At 40.9% G+C, this 16,802-nt stretch overlaps 1 protein-coding gene across 10 annotated transcripts in view; it reads right to left on the bottom strand.

The window, feature by feature from the left end:
- Positions 1-16,802, bottom strand: part of spaca6 (sperm acrosome associated 6) — a 44,055-nt gene that overhangs the window by 19,310 nt on the left and 7,943 nt on the right. For 9 of the 10 annotated variants that reach the window (XR_013295425.1, XM_077576814.1, XM_077576819.1 and 6 more), the window contains exon 5: positions 5,735-5,796. The gene's annotated coding sequence lies outside the window, so the exon portion shown is untranslated. Of the gene's footprint in view, positions 1-4,030; positions 4,241-5,734; positions 5,797-16,802 lie in introns of those variants that run through there. The other variant, XM_077576816.1, reaches the window with a different exon arrangement.

The following is a 16,802-nucleotide window of genomic DNA, read 5'->3' as shown; positions in this document are numbered from 1 at the left end:
GAGACAGACTGCCAATGCCAATTATTTGTAGTCAAGGAGAACAATAGCTGATTTTTGGAGGGAAAAATATTGTCACAATTTTTAAAAATACAAGTAAGTTCCAGCTCTTTCAGATTGCAAAATGTTTTTTGTTTTTTTTTTTACATTAAAGACTTCTTTGTTTTAAGATCCTAAAAAACAAGTTCAGGATGTCATCAGTATGTCTTAAAAAGTTAAAATTAAACTATCATAGCTTCCTATATTTTTCTACAGTAAAAACAAAAGCAATAAAATAAATACTAATCAATATCATATAATTTAATACAATATAACAATCAAATTGTTCCCTGAGGTTTTAAATTGATCTTTTATCATCCACCAGATAAAGAAAAAGGCTGATTATTCGACAAAAGACCGGATATTGATGCAGATTCTCTGCCCGGCCGATAAGCTACATTTTATCAAAAGTTTGTTCTTAATACGAATTGTGGTTTTATAGAAACATTGTTTCAAAATCCCCAGTTGTCAACCAGCAATCCAAAATGGGTTGTTTGACCGTACTGTAGTAAAAGTTTGTGGAATATGATTGTTTTTTTTTTTTTTTAGTTTTGCATATTAACATCCCATCACAAGATTTTCTCTTAATTGTAACCGTTTCTTGTTAAGCTGCCCACTCAAGTCTATAGGCAGTTTGAGTATGATATTAATACCAGAGAGTTGTTGACCATGAAGGGTAAAAGAATCAAACGTCCTTCAGGTGAAATAGAAAATGACAGTAAATACAATTTGAACCCGATGATAAGAGGACTGTTCAGTTGGGCGAGGAGATGCTACACTTTATGTAAGCGTCGTTAATGACTTGAGAGTGTTCAGTCAAGAACATGAGCAGTGTGTCACAATTGTCTGGGCTGATTTGATATAACACATTTGGTCTGCCAACAAACAAGATCATCTTTAAAGAGAAGTTAACAAAAACAAGCTCTCCCGGTGAAAGGCAAAAGCTGGCGTGATGGGAATCAATTAAGACAAACTCATCTTCACCTCTGTTAAAAATGCTTTCAGATGAGGATCTCATACATATGCATGAATGATGATGCCAACCTTTTTTCCGCCCGAAATTTAGGTTAGAAAAACAAACAATCTACACATTCATGATAGCTGATGAATATTCACGACGCAGCCTCTTGTTTTTAGACCTACATATATAAATACACAGTGCGAGTTCATCTACGTTCAGCTTTAGTCCTGTTATATTCGCCCCAGGATGCTACTGTCTGCATACGTGTCTGCTCACCTCAATGTGAGAAAAGGATCGACTGGCATCACTTTGCACAGAAAATGAAGAACTATGCAATATGTGATAATGCAACAGCACACAATCAAGTCTACACGTGCACAACCGAGTGCCCCGCTCTCAGCCTTGCAAGACTGCGGCCATCGTGGGAGCCATTTTGTCCTGAAACATTGAGCAAAGGCAGTTCTCAGAGGTCGGAGCATAACTCCCGGTCACATAGAGAATGTGACAGCCAGGTGTATGTGCCATGGTGTCTATCTGTGTGTGTGTGTGCGTGCACGCCTGCGGCTGTACTCTGCAGTGCCACTGAACTGAGAGACAAAGCACTGGGAGTGCTCCACGGGGATGACATCATCAGTCTGGGATGGTGTCTGCCTTGTCTGTCTCGGGGTCGAGACGCACTCAAATTGATCCCCCGAGAACGCAGACGCCATCGCAGAAAACAAAGCCAAGATTGGCATTTGCAGAGGTCAAAATTAGAGGGTGGTCTGCACTGGACTCTTTGCTGCAAACTTTGAGAGCAGCACATGAATTTAAAAAAAAACAAACATAAATCACGTTAAATGTGAGACGGACGGAAAAGGAGCCGGACGTGTGGAGTTGCTGCTGCCTCTCCACCGTGCTCATTATCCTTGGCCCACACGCCTCACTACTGTCAGGTGTTCATCTGTCTCCACTGGCAGGAGGGCGGTGTGCTGCAGGGATGATAAAGACGACCGGCGGTGCCGAATCAGCACTATTCTTATAGATGCCCCTTTTCTGGGAGGTGGGAGGGGAGACGGCTATAATGCGCTACAGTCGGCGCGTACTGCAAGCTGACAAACTGAGGAAATAGGAGGAGGAGGAGGAGGAGGAGGAGGAGGTAAGGTTATTGGGTTGAAAACTGGAATAAATTAGCGAGTGGGAGAGTCTGCGGGGTTGCCGGGGACGGTGCGTCAACGGTAGCATGCAAGCACAAAGTCACTGACAAGGCCACTCTACCTGCTGTATTATAGTGAAAAAAAATACACAATTTACTACCAAGGACCAACGTAGCGAAACGTGTTTCATGACTAGGCCAAATGTTTGTGCTGCAGTGGGATCGAAAGACTATTTCTGCCACGAACCAAACAACTGCACAGGAGGTGTTCCACATGACACATGGCTAGATGCAGCGAATAATCATAAAAACAACTTCCTGATGGCTGTGTAGCGCTTGCCATTAAGCCTGGAGGGGATAATATGCGCAACATTAGAAATGAATGAGTCACGTCGTTATCCACAAGGCGACATGCTCGCAGAGTAACAACATACTTACCTCTCGGCCGGGGGTACATTAGACGTGGCAAGAAGTGACTCCGCAGGGAAAGCTAGAAGGTTGTACAGTTATCTCCGTGCTGTTTATTATGCGAAACAATACAACCAACTACCTCACGCTGCAGAGCACAGACGGTGGAAGTGCACCCCACAGACACGATGTAGAAATGGAAAAAAATTAAAAAATAAAATCATCTTTTGACTCCTTTTAGCCCAGTAGAATGCAGGTTAAACATTTAATTGCTTTAAGGCACATTCTGTAACATTTTTTTCCTCCATTTTGAATCGATGCACATTTGCTAGCTGTGCAGAAACAAGCAGCAGATTTGCTGCATCATAACATGGCTGACAGACAAACCTGAATGGCACAAATACAGAGAGTGAGAAGTTTAACAACAATGAATAACCACATATTTACAACTCTCATGCAGGTGAGCGTACAACTGAAGGATTGACTACATGTTCATTCATGGGATTCTCATGTATTTCTAAGCAACTGATGCCCTCTACTGGTGACTGTGCCTCATTGTTACTCCAATGTCACAAGACTGCACACCAAGCGTGACACCAAGGTCTTGAAAGACACGTGAAAGATAGCAGTACCTCAATATTTGAAGACCCTAAGGTCGTGCAGTCTGGAAAAAAAATGGCCTCACAACAATAGTGAGAAAACTATCAGACAGACTATGCTGCTTGCAATAGGAGCCAAACTTCAGTCTTCAATTCATTTCCTTCATATTTTCTCATCCTTAACATGGTGTCTTTAGTCCTGTCTATCGCCATATTCTAATTAACAAAACCCAAATGAGGCTGCATGTTTTTTTTTTCTGTGCTAGCTGCCAAATGTAGCATCATGCCAACCAATGTCCCTACGACTCACAACTGTTCAAGATACCAAAAAGCAATACTTTTGGAGGGTCCGCGACAGCGGCGGGCAAGTGACCAACATACCAGAGCTGACAGCAGATCTGAAGTCGTGACAGCGTTTTGACAGGCAGCAATTAATGGCTGTGAAGAGCTGCCAGTCTACGCAATCAAGCAGAAATAAAGACTGACGGCTGCTGCTGCGTCATCCATCTTTGGTTCCGTGAGAGTGCCGTCTCACATTGACACATTTTCAATGTAAATCTGCTGCTGGCAAAAGGCAGCGTATGTAGGAGTGTTGCAATATTTGCGTAAGTAAAAAATGGAGTAATTTGTCACATTACACCTCTGGTTGAACTTTGGAGCTAAGAGGTTACAACATGAAAAAAAATCTCATAGACTTTGGCAAGCCTTTCATCCTGATGTTTCTGATTGTCATCCTGATCCTATTCTTACTCTGACCCTTCTGCCACCCCACCCTCCCCCCCGCTCAACACTCACAAGTCCCTATCTCCCTAGCCTCTTACCCTTTTAGCCACCCTCCGTCAGCATTTCCCCAGCTGCGCCAAGCCTTTCTACAGCTCCCACCGCCTCTACCTGATTTCCCAGTGTGTCGAACGTTCGCAGTCAAATCACGCAGAAATGCAGTGTAATTGTGCCAGTGTCAGCTATCCTTCTCTCGCTTGCTGCTCCCGCCACCCTTGTCTGGCGAAAAGCATCGCTATGGAAATTGTCTTAGGGGTGATCCATTAATGAGGCTTAACTTCAAGGTTTCTCTTAATTATCACGCTCTGGCTTTGACACAAGTTGGCCGGCCTGTCTTTAGAAGAGATGATGGCTATAGTTCTTCAAAGACATAGAAGAACTACATAGTAAATGATGCCGGTTGCTTTGAAGCTTTGATTTTGTGTGAGTGTGGGGGGGGGGGGGGGATCAAAATGATGGAACATAGAGATTGTGGAAGCTGAGCGGAATGTTCGGTACAGTTTGAGCAAGTACCAAAGCAGCGGGGCCAATTTCCACGATCAAACGTCCGTGTCCTCACTTCCACTCCCTCACAATGCAGCAAAAGTGTGACAACGTGTTGCAATGCTGATTTTGTTTTTCTAACCAGGCTCTTATACCAAGATGGCAAAAGGAGCGTTGCCATGGGAACCTTTTGCCTGGCAACCCAAACAGCCTGGCAACTAGCCAAACTGTTGCTATGGCACAGATGTGGACATATGCATGCTGAGTTGTCGGTGTGTATGGTGGTTCTTGACCAGAACTTTTGCCAATATTCTATAATTGACATCAAGAAACAGAACCTAACAAAATTAGCTGCTTACAAAATCTCTCAAGAGATCATCTATTTAACACTTTAAACATTCAAGCAGAGCTCTGTGGGCGTTCTTTACTTATTTGTTCACACATACCTGAAAATGTAACCTTTGCAGATAATAACATTGCTCTTCTAAGCACATACAGAACACTTACTTTCTTATTTACTGAGCCTTACTCTGCAGCACTAAGGCAAACAAGCGGTTGTGTTGCAGTCAAAGAGAAGCAAAAGACTTAACAATGACAAGTTTGAATCCCTAAATTTGAACTTAAGTAGAAAACTAATGGAACAAGTACAATTAAAACTTGCTTATAAGCCACTGCCATGATTTGTGTTTATGTTGACATTGTTTTGATCAGGTTTAGATAAGGTTAATATACTGTCATTGTTTCCACCTGCTCTCGTAAAAAATGACAACATTAAAAATAAATAAATAAATGTGATAATAAAACGGATATAAAAATATAATAAAAAAATAAAAAAAATTAATACAAAAATCAATATGAATGGAAATAAAAACTTCATATATATATATAATGAATAAACGTTTTTAAAAACCATATATTTTTTTATAAAAATAAATTGGAAGTAAATATATAAATAGATTTAAATATCATTCAATAAATAAAAAGACTCTGCTCTCATATTTATTTATTTCATGCTGCAGATGCTGTCAGCATGAAATCCGTTATGAAATATTATTCCAATGAGGGGGGCGTCCTAAGCGTCTATATCCAATCCCTTTAAAATGTTTTGTGGAAATTGGCTAAGAACTGAACTTTCCACTTGGAGGAGGTTGGTGTTAATGACAAGCTACGTGTGTTGTGTAGTCCTTTTTGCGTTCGCCGATATGAGAAATCGGTCAGTTGAAAAGTCAGTGTGCACTTTTCAAAGTTTATTTGCTCTTGGATGGGAAAAATGGAAGAATATAGGAAGAGGAAATCTGACAGGTCAATTGCATAACATCAAAATGGCGTTACCTTCTGATGCCTTCCTAGTTCACATGGTGCAGGTGCACCTCAGCCAGAAGGAAAAGATCCAGCTGAAACACATACAGACACATTGGGAGATTATTGGGAAGCTTAAATGACTGTTTAACCAAAAGGTCACGGGGTCAAGATCGGCAACAGCAAGTGTCACTGGACAAGGCCATGACATTCATGAGCTGCTCAGCTAACATCATCCAAAAGTGCAGTGGAGGATCCTTTATTATCTTTGGGACACTGCAGCATATTAATCTTTAAAGCGCATTACTATGCAGATAGCAGCTAATCTTAAACAGTGCCATAACTCACAAAGTTCACAAGTTCAGACCATTTCTTTAGACCATTTAATCAAATCTTAGTCAACCTCAACCAAACAGTTATTATTTGTTATAGTATACACGTGAGACAAGTTTTGGGATAATACTGTCCGAAAGTGTAACATTGTAATGAAATGTCAAAGAAGATTCAACATGATATTAAGATGAAGAAAACTAATTTGTGTCTTGACTGTTGGCATTTATGTAAACAGATTCTCTGACAACATGGCTGTGCGCTGATGGTAAATCATTTGACTTTAATGCCATACAATTACTGCTTGACAGCAGCGGGGAGGACATGACTGCTTGCGATGCAGACGCACCGTTTTCTGCGGCGTAAACATTGTGCGGTATTGAATTTGTGATATCTGTAAAGCATCTAAATGGAGGCAAAAGTGTTAAGCCTCCTGCTCCAGTCCGACAAATCGAACTTCAAACGAAGCAGCCAAACAGCTTTAGCTGTCCGACTACACAATGAGCATAATAACTCCCTGCCCGCTGGGAGCTGCAGCCTAGTTCATTTAGCCGTTGCGAGCCATGTCTGTGCACATGTGTCTTTGTTCGACCGCCAGCTTCTCGGAGGCTCCCCACCTTCTGCCAACTACAAAGCGGATGTATAGAGGAACCTTTTGGACCCCAATTTTACAGAGGAAACGCACCCCCCTGCTCCCTCTCCTCCCTTCTATTTACTCCTCACGTGTAATGCCTGATTGACCACAGCACCCCTTAAAGAGGTCAAAGGGCAGACAAAACAGTCTGGCGTCATGGCAACCTGTGTGCCACCAACCAGAATGGTAGGAGGAAAGCAGGGGGGCTCAAATGAGCTGTCAGTTAAGCCTTTTAAGAATGCTGCCTTGTGTTTAGACTGGTGTGTGTGTGTATAATACAGAAGCACACACACACAATGCACCTGCACCATAAAAGGGTCCCTTCAAATGTGCACCCCAGAATAATGAAGTCAAATCCCACCGAGGGATGCATACAAATGGGCGCCTAAGAAGTATTGAGATGATGCAGTGACGAGTGTTCGCCTCTGTATGTGCATGTGTGTCGGTGTGCGTGCGCGGGGGGTACACTCCTTTGGTAAGAGGTTCTTTGTGACCGCTCGATGCGGTGGCAGTGTGTCCGCGATAGGGGGGAGGGGGCGGTATAACGGATAAATGGGAAGCAAATGCATTCAGATCAATACTGAGCTGAGAGAGGGCGATTGGGGTTGAGAGGAGAGAGTGGAGAGGTGGTGAGTAGAGAAGGCAGGGGGGGGGCTATAGGGGGGACTGATTAATCATTCCTGTATTGTTATTGATTTTCTGTTAAGGGGGTGAGTCAGACTCTGAATTATGTGCCTCTGTGTGTACGTGTGCTCGGGTCCTCATTGGAGTGCAAAGTAATCAATTAGTCGCAGACTTCCCAACAGTTTTGCTATGCTCTATAAACCCTATAGAAACTCTCCATGCAGTAACTTTTTGACTGTCTGTTTGTAAATTCAGCACAACTACCACAAAGAGTTTAATCGGCAATACTTTGCAGTGAAAAAAAAAAGGGCAAATATTGTTTTCAGCGTTGAACAGGAACAAGGAAGAGAGGGGGGCGAACAGGAAATCCCCTGTGAGGAGCTAATGAGAAGCTGACGACTGAGCAGACATAACAGAGGAGGGGCCAGGGTGAGGGGGCAGTGGGGTTAACGGCGTTCTGACATTGGCTGCGACTTTGTTCGTTCATGCGCTTGGGAGCGGGCAAACGCACCTGGGCTAGCATAAGAGCACAACGTGAGGTTTTATGCGGCATTCAAAGATCCACTGAGCACCCTTGGCTAAGTGAATGGAACCTCCACTCAGTGTTACCTTGAACTTGAACAATGAGCCTGGTGTTTGTGCTGGGGCCACTTCCTGACCTTTCCATCTCTGTATGGAGGCAGCCGAGCGCGGCCTCTCCTTTCATCTTACAGATGTGACCCTGCCGACCCGAAAAGACGAGGGCAGCTTCTACTTCCTCCTTACTCATGACACTTGTAAATGTTTGTATGCAATTCAATTTGTGCATTTTTCACACACAAAAAACTCACTAAAAATGTTTATGTTATTATGTTATGTCTGTCCTGCATAACATTCGAAAGCCCTGGTGGGGGGTGGGATGGGGTGGGGGATGGGGGGAGCCTTCGCTATTCAAATTCAACAAGGAAACGGTGAGTGATTCTGCCAGAACATAATTAATTGCAGCATCCATTTGTCTGTTAGGTTTGTTTGTTTCCCCCTGCCATCGGCGCTTATTGGTTTCGTCCTGCCTAAACATCGCCTGCTTGGTCCAACCTAAAAAAGGTCAGCTGCAAACATATCAGCGGGAGCGGTACAAGATGTATTCTCCAGAGTTTGTGAACTCACCGCGAGAATTCATCTTGCTAGCAAGGTTAGCCATTGGGACAACAGATGAGCAAATGAGTCAAACGGCTATAATCCCATACATATTTACATTTGTAAATGTTCATTAATATGTTCTGTCCCATTTTTAAAAATAAACAAATATATGAAATTTTTTATTTTTATTTTATTTCTTATTCATATTTATATTATTATTAACTACAGTCGATGCATATTCACAGCTCGGCCATATTTTTCTATATTGTGTTTCTTCAGTGTTTTTTCCCCCCACGTTTACCCCCAGTTCGTCGTGAGAACCTAAACTGAATATTTATCAGCATTTTCGGAATAATTTTGGTGGGTTTGGGTACATTTAAAGTGAAATCAAGTTCTTTCTTCTTTTTGACAATAAAATAAACTTTCTTTGCAATACTATTATCTATGAACCAACCCGCCCTCCTTAGTCTAAACATGGTAATGTGATTATCATTGAATTTGTGGAATAAGAATTTAGAATACAAATTCAGTTGTCTTCAGCAATCCAACGAAGCTGACATTTTACAAAGAACAGCCATCTGGTGTTGAATGAAATTGATGTCAAAGTGCCCACGGGCTCCTTGCGAACGTCACGGCTCACCTGTTTTCCTGGTCATATAATGCACGCAAGACAATCCCGTGGGTACTTTGACGTCAATCTCAGTCAACAGTAGAGGGCGGAGCCAGATAAAATGTCAGCCTTCTTGGATGGTGTCAAACGGGCGTATTAGTCTTAAATTTTTTATTCCCCAAATGCAATACTAATCACAATATTGTGTTTAGACTAATGTAGGCACACAGAACATATAATTGCAAAGATTTTTTTTGGGCTTGACATCCGGTTTAAGACAAATTCAGATGGATATGTTGCATCCATTTATACTGACCATTCAAAAATCAGAAAATACAATTTACCAATAAATAATGGCGCCATGCCTACTTGATATTGACTAGCAATGAAAAAGACAGAAAGTTGCACGCCAACATACCCATCTTGAAAAAGATGGCGGTGGTCATGATTTAGTGAGCAGATAATGGCCAAGAACAAATGTTACTTCCTCTTTTCCTTCTCTCCAACAATTTGATCCAAGTCACGGGCGGTTTGCTTCTATCTGCCTTCATCTTTCTTCACACGGCTTCTGCCTCCTCCCCCTACTCCTCCGTGTCTGGCACCAGAGAGGTGGCGCACAGGCAGATAACACTTTTGCAATTGGCGAGCATGTGTTTCACATAATGGAGAGCATTGTGAGATAAGATGAGCTGATGTTAGGAATGATAAACTATAATACGCTAATTTCACAGTCAATGCACATTTCAGAAGCTGGAACACTTTCATTTTACATGATATATATATTATATCCATCCATTATTGTCAGTAACAAACTGCTGCTCTCACAAGTGCATTTCATCTGGACAAACAGCCGCTTCGAATCAAAGTGTAAAATCATTTTGTTAGGGATTACTATCCACTGCCAACAATCCAAATCACTCCCCAAAAATTAAGGCAAAAAAAATATGTGTCTGAGTGGGCGATTTAAGGAAAAAGAAGGTTCCCACTTCTTCCTGCATGGGTTCCCTGCGGCTCAGCCAGGCTCCACAAATTAACCAAACACATTCCACATTTGGAGACACGGAATTGCTTGGAGGCAAATTTACATGTAAATGGTTGTCTGTATCTAAATACCAGCCTCGTGACTGACTGGTAATCTGTCCAGGGTATAATTCACCTCGCTCCCGCCGTCCGCTGGTATAGCCTCCAGACCGCTGTAACCAAGTAGGCTGCACGGTGAGCATTATTGCAAATGAGCTCCAGAAGAATACTCATAACCTCAAGCAACTGGCTTAATTAGTCTACAAGAGGACTGAATGCACAGCGAGAATAAATGCTAAATGGACTTCGTTTATAAAGAGCCTTTCTAAATTCAAAATACCAAACCAGTCTTTACAAATGGCACCTCTTTACTACAATGATGATGGAGTATGGTGCAGTGGAAGGAAAGTAAATGGTTCATTCACACACTGATGATGCAGTCTTTTTGTGCAGTATCTAGCTCAAAAATATCAAGATCTGGAAAGTAACCTGCAGCCTCATAGTTGACACTCCCACCACCTGAGCCCAACTCACAAATAACATTTACGCATCAGTGCAAAGTAAACAGTTGTTAAAGATGTTCGAGCAGAGTGATCTGCTTACAAATCAAAGCCAATTAGCTCATTTAAAGGGACAAAGATGAGACACTGGGTGAAAAAAAGAAAGAATGAATCTTTCCACCAAAGACTGATTACTTCAAAGGGATGTTTGATCCTTGTTTTGAACAAAGTTATGATGATGAGGACAGCCATGTGGTTGCTTGCTGTGGTGACAATTTTCTCTATGTGCTGACATAAATGAAAACAACCGATGACACATGGCACAATGACGGCACATTCAATCAAAAACCTGTTCCATCAATAAAAAGAAAGTGATCACGCTACTGTCATCACAAGAGTTATTCCACCCCAAAGATGCCCCACTTAGTCAAAAAATAATAATCATAAATAAAAAGTACTGTACACTAATTACATACAGAAGAAGGTATGACATTAGAGCAAGCAATTTCACATAAGCAAAAAAACAACAACAACTATTTCTCCAACTTTCAAAATCCACGCGTGAGAGAGGGAAATTGGAGATGCTAGCAACAACAGGTGACAGAATAAAAAAGCCATGTATCAAGAACAAGACAGGGAATATTGCATTAAAGGAGGAGATAAAACAAACAAAAAGGAGTGGAAGAGACAAAAACATAACTTCTCAATGCTGACTTTCAAAACATACAGTATGCACCATTCAGCAGATCTTAACCCTCATGTCTTCCTCACCACCTCTGCCTCCAGCAGAATGCACAAAGCCACCATTAAGCCTTTCCGACGGTAAACTGTCTGGCATATAGTGTAACAACATTTAGCAAACAATATATAAATTAAGGATGAGAGAGAATTTAGTACGAAAAAAAAAACAGTTCAACTTTGCATTCCAATCAAGCTAAGATATTTAGAGAGTTAATGCTTGACCTTCATTGCATCTTTGCAAAATGTCATCCATAGCACATGCAGGAAACACGGCAGACGTACCGACCCCTTCTATCGCATCCATCAAGCAAACATGCAAACATACTCACATGGCATCAGGGCTACCATAAACATTTATTTTGCTAGTCGACTAGTCTTAGTAGTCACGATTAGTCGACTAATTGGATCATATGTAAATCCAAGCATATCGCATCAGCAAGCAGCTGCTCATAGATAACCAAGCTTACAGCTTGAATTCTTTAAGGTTTGCGCAAATTGTACCAGCATTCCTGACATGTTTATACTGTAAATGACGACTGGAATTGAAGGCGATAATGGTGGCCTTAACATATTTGGTTATAATGTTTAGTGCATTTTAAAAGGCAACCAAAAACTATAAACTATGCATAGCTGCACTATGAATACTATGAAAGTATAAATACAAAATAAATGCATACAGTATTTCACTCTTCTCAGGCTTCAAGCATTTTTTTGTTATGTGATGCTGTTGAGGGGTTGTGGCAAACGTCAAGTTCTGTTACTTTGAGTGCTCTGCTTCCGAGTTAATTCTGTTGGTGAGTGTGGGAACCAGGGAAAGTGAGCAAGCGAGCGATTATGAATGTACGTACTACTTTGTGTATCGGCGTCACTATGGCCATGCAGTCAGTACGTAGCTGTGTTTTGGTTTTTAATAAATGGGAGTTCACTAATGTCTCTGAAATCCATAGTAGACGGTACAATATGTTAACATAATATCGCTATTACAGCATTACATAAAACACACACCTGTGCGTACTGCTAAAGCTAGCTTCCAGAGACGATAGTCCTGATGTCAGAAATTGAATCAGGCATCAGCCGCAAAGCTTTCGGATTCCGTTACTAACACCGGCCATGACACTACATTACCCACAGTGCTTCTGTTTACATCACTGATGAATTGATTAAAATGACTGCGCATGTGCGTCACAGAGGGGCAACCGGCCAGCAGGAGAGGCGTAGACGAGCCACTTTCGAGAAAAAAACAAAGCATCAGAATAAATAAATGATAACGTCGACTATTGAATTAATTGCGGACGATTTTGATCGTCAATGTAGCCGTGACTAGTTGACTAATCCTGGCAGTCCTAATTTGCACAGATTATTGTTGAGAGACAAAGTGAAAGTCTTTCCTTTCAGATTTATTACCACCAATCTTCAGACAGTGCATCATTTCCCTGGCCTGAGTGTTGATGGTTGGGGACAATATCCATCCCTCCATCTTATTTGTGCAGCACGTCTGAGTCAAAGGCCAAAGAGAGGCGAAGGACAATGTGCTGCAGTCAGGTGCACGCTCTTACTGTATTTCTACCAATCCACACGTGTGACTATGATGTCTAACTGAAGAGAGATTAGGTTTAAACTAGGATGTTAAAAAGGTTGTTTCACCGGCTAAGACACACGAAAAGCATGGCGAATGTGTTTCACCTCCTTGTCAAAGCCGCCTGACTGTCAGTGACAAGTACAAATGGATGCTTGGCTACCCCGTTTGAGAATTAAGTCCATTCATCATCTGACAGTAAAATATTTAAATCCAGGCTGATTTCATTTTATCAAGAGGAGCATGTTTCATACCTGTCATCTTGTCGTAGATTAAAAAAAAAAAAAAGATAAAGTAAATTGCCTCCATGAACGGTATAAAAAAAATCCTGCATCAACAGTTGTGCAAGTTTGCTACCCTGATTTTATTATTATTTTTTGTTTCAGAAAAAAAACGCCCGTCACTCTCAATGGCCTCTGCGCCACAAATGCAGTGCTTAGCCTTTAAGTGGGGGTGATGTGGATGTTAGTCAAGGGTGTTTTAGCTTCCAAATAACTGTGATGACTAGATATTAATAAATGCATTCAGGTCCATAAATCTTGGGACATTATAACTATTTTCATATTTTTGGCTCTAAATGCCATTGTAATGGATTTGAAATGAAACAAACAAGATGTGTTTTAACTGCAGACTTTCACCTTTAATTTGAGGTTATTTACTTCCAAATCAAGTGAACGGTGTAGCAATTATAACAATTTGCATATTTGCCTCCTCCTTTTTAAGAGACCTAAAGTAATATAACCTTTGGATGCTCAACTGGTCCATGGCCTTGTTGGCATTTACAGCTGCCAGTTGAACTGCTTCTCTCGTATTTATTGATGATGTGACTAGTGCTGACAAAATCAGCGGGATGAATTCTTGTGTTTCAGGCAATACAATTTGCTCATATGAAGCCAAATGCTTCAGAGCTCATTGGATGTCGTGTCACAGTGCAGATGGACAATGACCAAAGGCAACCAGAGTTTTTTTCAGACAAAGAAGTTGAATGTTATGTAATGGCCAGGTTAATTACCTGAAATGAATCCAATTTAGCATGCCTGCATATCACTTGCTGAAGACAAAACTGAAGGGAAAATGTCCAATGAACAAGCAAGAACTGGACAGTCACAGTCGAGGTCTGACAGATCATCACCAGGAATGAACCCCCAGCATGTGGTGATGTCGACACATTCCAGACTTCAGGCAATAATTGACTGCAAAGGATTTGCAACCAAGCAATAAAAAGGGAAAGTTAGATTTATGATTGTTGTTAATACCCACAAATTAAAGCTGAAAGTCTGCAGTCAAAAGGTATCTTGTTGTTTGTTTATGGCCAAAAAGATGAGACTCATCTTAATGTCTCAATATCTATGAACCTGACTGTTCAAATAGTATTCTCCTTGTCATCAATGAGAATGAGGAATTCCTGAAACCATTACAGCAAGGAACACAATTTATGCAGGTTTTACATAAATTACCATACAGGATTTCATTGTGATCTTTGATTAGTTTTTGGTTGTTGCAAATCAGCACATGTGGCGTCTGCAGGAATAATAATAATAATAATAAAAACAGATGAAACAAAAAGAAAAGAAAAAGCTAGTTGTTGATAACGAAAGGACATCCTCAAATGACCGAAAAAAGCTGGAGGAAAAACAGATTTTCAACTTACATTTTATTGTTCAGTCTAGCTGAGAAAAAGTGTGCTTATGAAGCAGGAAAGCCCTGTGGGCATGCAGATGGAGCTCTCCCAATGCAGCCCCATTTCAACCCTGTGTCCTAGAGAAGACCGACAAATGCAACTGGAACACTTAGTCCAGAGGGAATATAGCACACTCGACCGTGAGAGCTTCAGCACATCCATAGTGGATGGTCACATGGCGTACATCTCTCTCTCTGTCGCTCTCTCTCTGCCAACTGGATCATGCCTGTTGTGTGTAGACCTTCACACCAGGGCTGCATAATTGATTGTGAAGAACGAGTTGTGTTTCATTACACAAGGGGCTTTCACACAACATTATGGCACTCTTTTCTTCGCAGATCCATTAATGGTAACTTCAAGCCGAAAGTGGTAAAAAAAATAACATATCTATGGAAGGAGTAATCAATTTCATTCAGCAAGTATTTAGTATAAGCAGAGAAAGTATCTCATCCGCTTGTATGCCTTGAGTATCTTATTAAATTGAGCATATTTATACAATTTCAAATCTACTTAAATAAGTTCCCTGTTCGCAGTAAAGACATCTAAGGCCATATTTCTGAAATATTGAAAAAGTACTTGGCAGCAATCTGAAGGAAAAGCACCCTTTAACAGGAAGAAACCTTGAAAAACCTGACTCAGGATTTGGTTGGTTTAAGAGATGTACTTGGAACTTGTGGCGATGGAATGCCTTTCGAATCTCTGTTGAAATGCTTCAGATGTTTTCATGACACAAAAATGTTCAAATGAGTGGACTGAGCATGTGGCAGGTTAACTTACAGCAGTGCCTCATGAAGTGCCAAAAGACTAATTGAAGTATGTTCTAATTATGTGCATCTGATTTGCTATTTTCGTTGGGCTAATTTAAACATTGAAAAAATGTTGGCCTGAACACATTCCTAATGAGTTATCAAGCATGCACTATAAGCGTCACAGCATAGTCAACTAAACAGGGCTGTTATGTTACTATTGATTTTGGTAATCAATTATTCTATCAATTATAAAACATCTTAATTGGTTAAGCTGCCAGCACCTCCGAGAATAGTAGCGGTTAAGAGCCAAAAGAAACAACTAACTCTCGCCCTGGAGAGAGGTTATTTGCATCCGCCCTTTGCCTTCGGGAAAACAATCCAAAGACTAATAGGCGTGAATAGCAGAACAGCACAGTATTCAATTATTAAAATTCTCAGTTGTGCCTTCAAAACTAACATTATTCTTAAACATAAGAATCAAATACGAGTCAATCCCATCTCTGTTTAACACAGTACTAGATAAATAGTGAAAGCTGTAAATGTAATGTGACTGTAGTGTTTCGGTCTCTTTAATATTATTGAACTACTGTTAACTACTGTTATTAAATCATAAAATTGTCTGGCCACTTTAAATCTCAATATATTGCACTATGAGCTAAATGATGCTGCTTCAGATAAATGCTGCCATTGCGTTCTTGCATGTACACAGTCATAAAAAGAGTAATTTTACAATCTGAGTAATTTGTAGGCGCCACTGAAAAACTCCCAAGATAGCTTCCTGCTAAACCTTACCCATAAACTTACTTAAACCTAAAAAATTGCTAGGTCAGCATTCTAAATGAGGATCTGTTCCCAACTGCCTTACCCGGAAAAATAAAGGTTAGAAACATAAATGAAATAAACAAGCCATAACATCAACTAAGATAACTGGTTTGACTTTCAAAATGAGCCTCAATAAAACCTGAACAAATGCACAACTTACTGTATCAAGACCATCAACAACAAAGTCAGCTGCTGCAATTTTCTGTCCCCAGTCTGAACGCTGTTCCCGGGCAGGGAGACAAGCAGGGCATCTTTGTCAATTTGCATGCATTTGCGCTCAAGTTCAAGGCCTGGGAGCCGTAAGCAGGTCTCCATGGAGATAGGTAGGCTTGTTAAGAGCTTGGATTTGAAAGAGGATGTATCGCAGGCCCTGGAGGGCACATGTGGAGAGAAACTGACACAATAGAGACTGGAAACAGAGGCGCACGGACACAATCACACAGGTACTAAGTGGTGTTGGGTACACAGCGCACGGAGTGGATGAACACATTCTGAAAGCAGGCAAAATTGGGTTTGAAGATTTGTCACTGTGTACCGAACACGACAAATTAATCAAATTCTTTAAAACAGTTAGATAAAATCTCTTTTAGACAAACATGTCCTGTCAATCATATAATCTACATATATTTAAATTAATTCAACAGTGTTCTAACAAGCATTCAGCAACCTAATAGGCATTTACAATCAGCCTGTGG

The sequence above is a fragment of the Vanacampus margaritifer genome, chromosome 9 (genome assembly GCF_051991255.1).
Source record: "Vanacampus margaritifer isolate UIUO_Vmar chromosome 9, RoL_Vmar_1.0, whole genome shotgun sequence".
In the NCBI taxonomy this organism is placed as follows: Eukaryota; Metazoa; Chordata; class Actinopteri; order Syngnathiformes; family Syngnathidae; genus Vanacampus; species Vanacampus margaritifer.
This window is presented reverse-complemented; position numbering and strand designations above follow the sequence as displayed.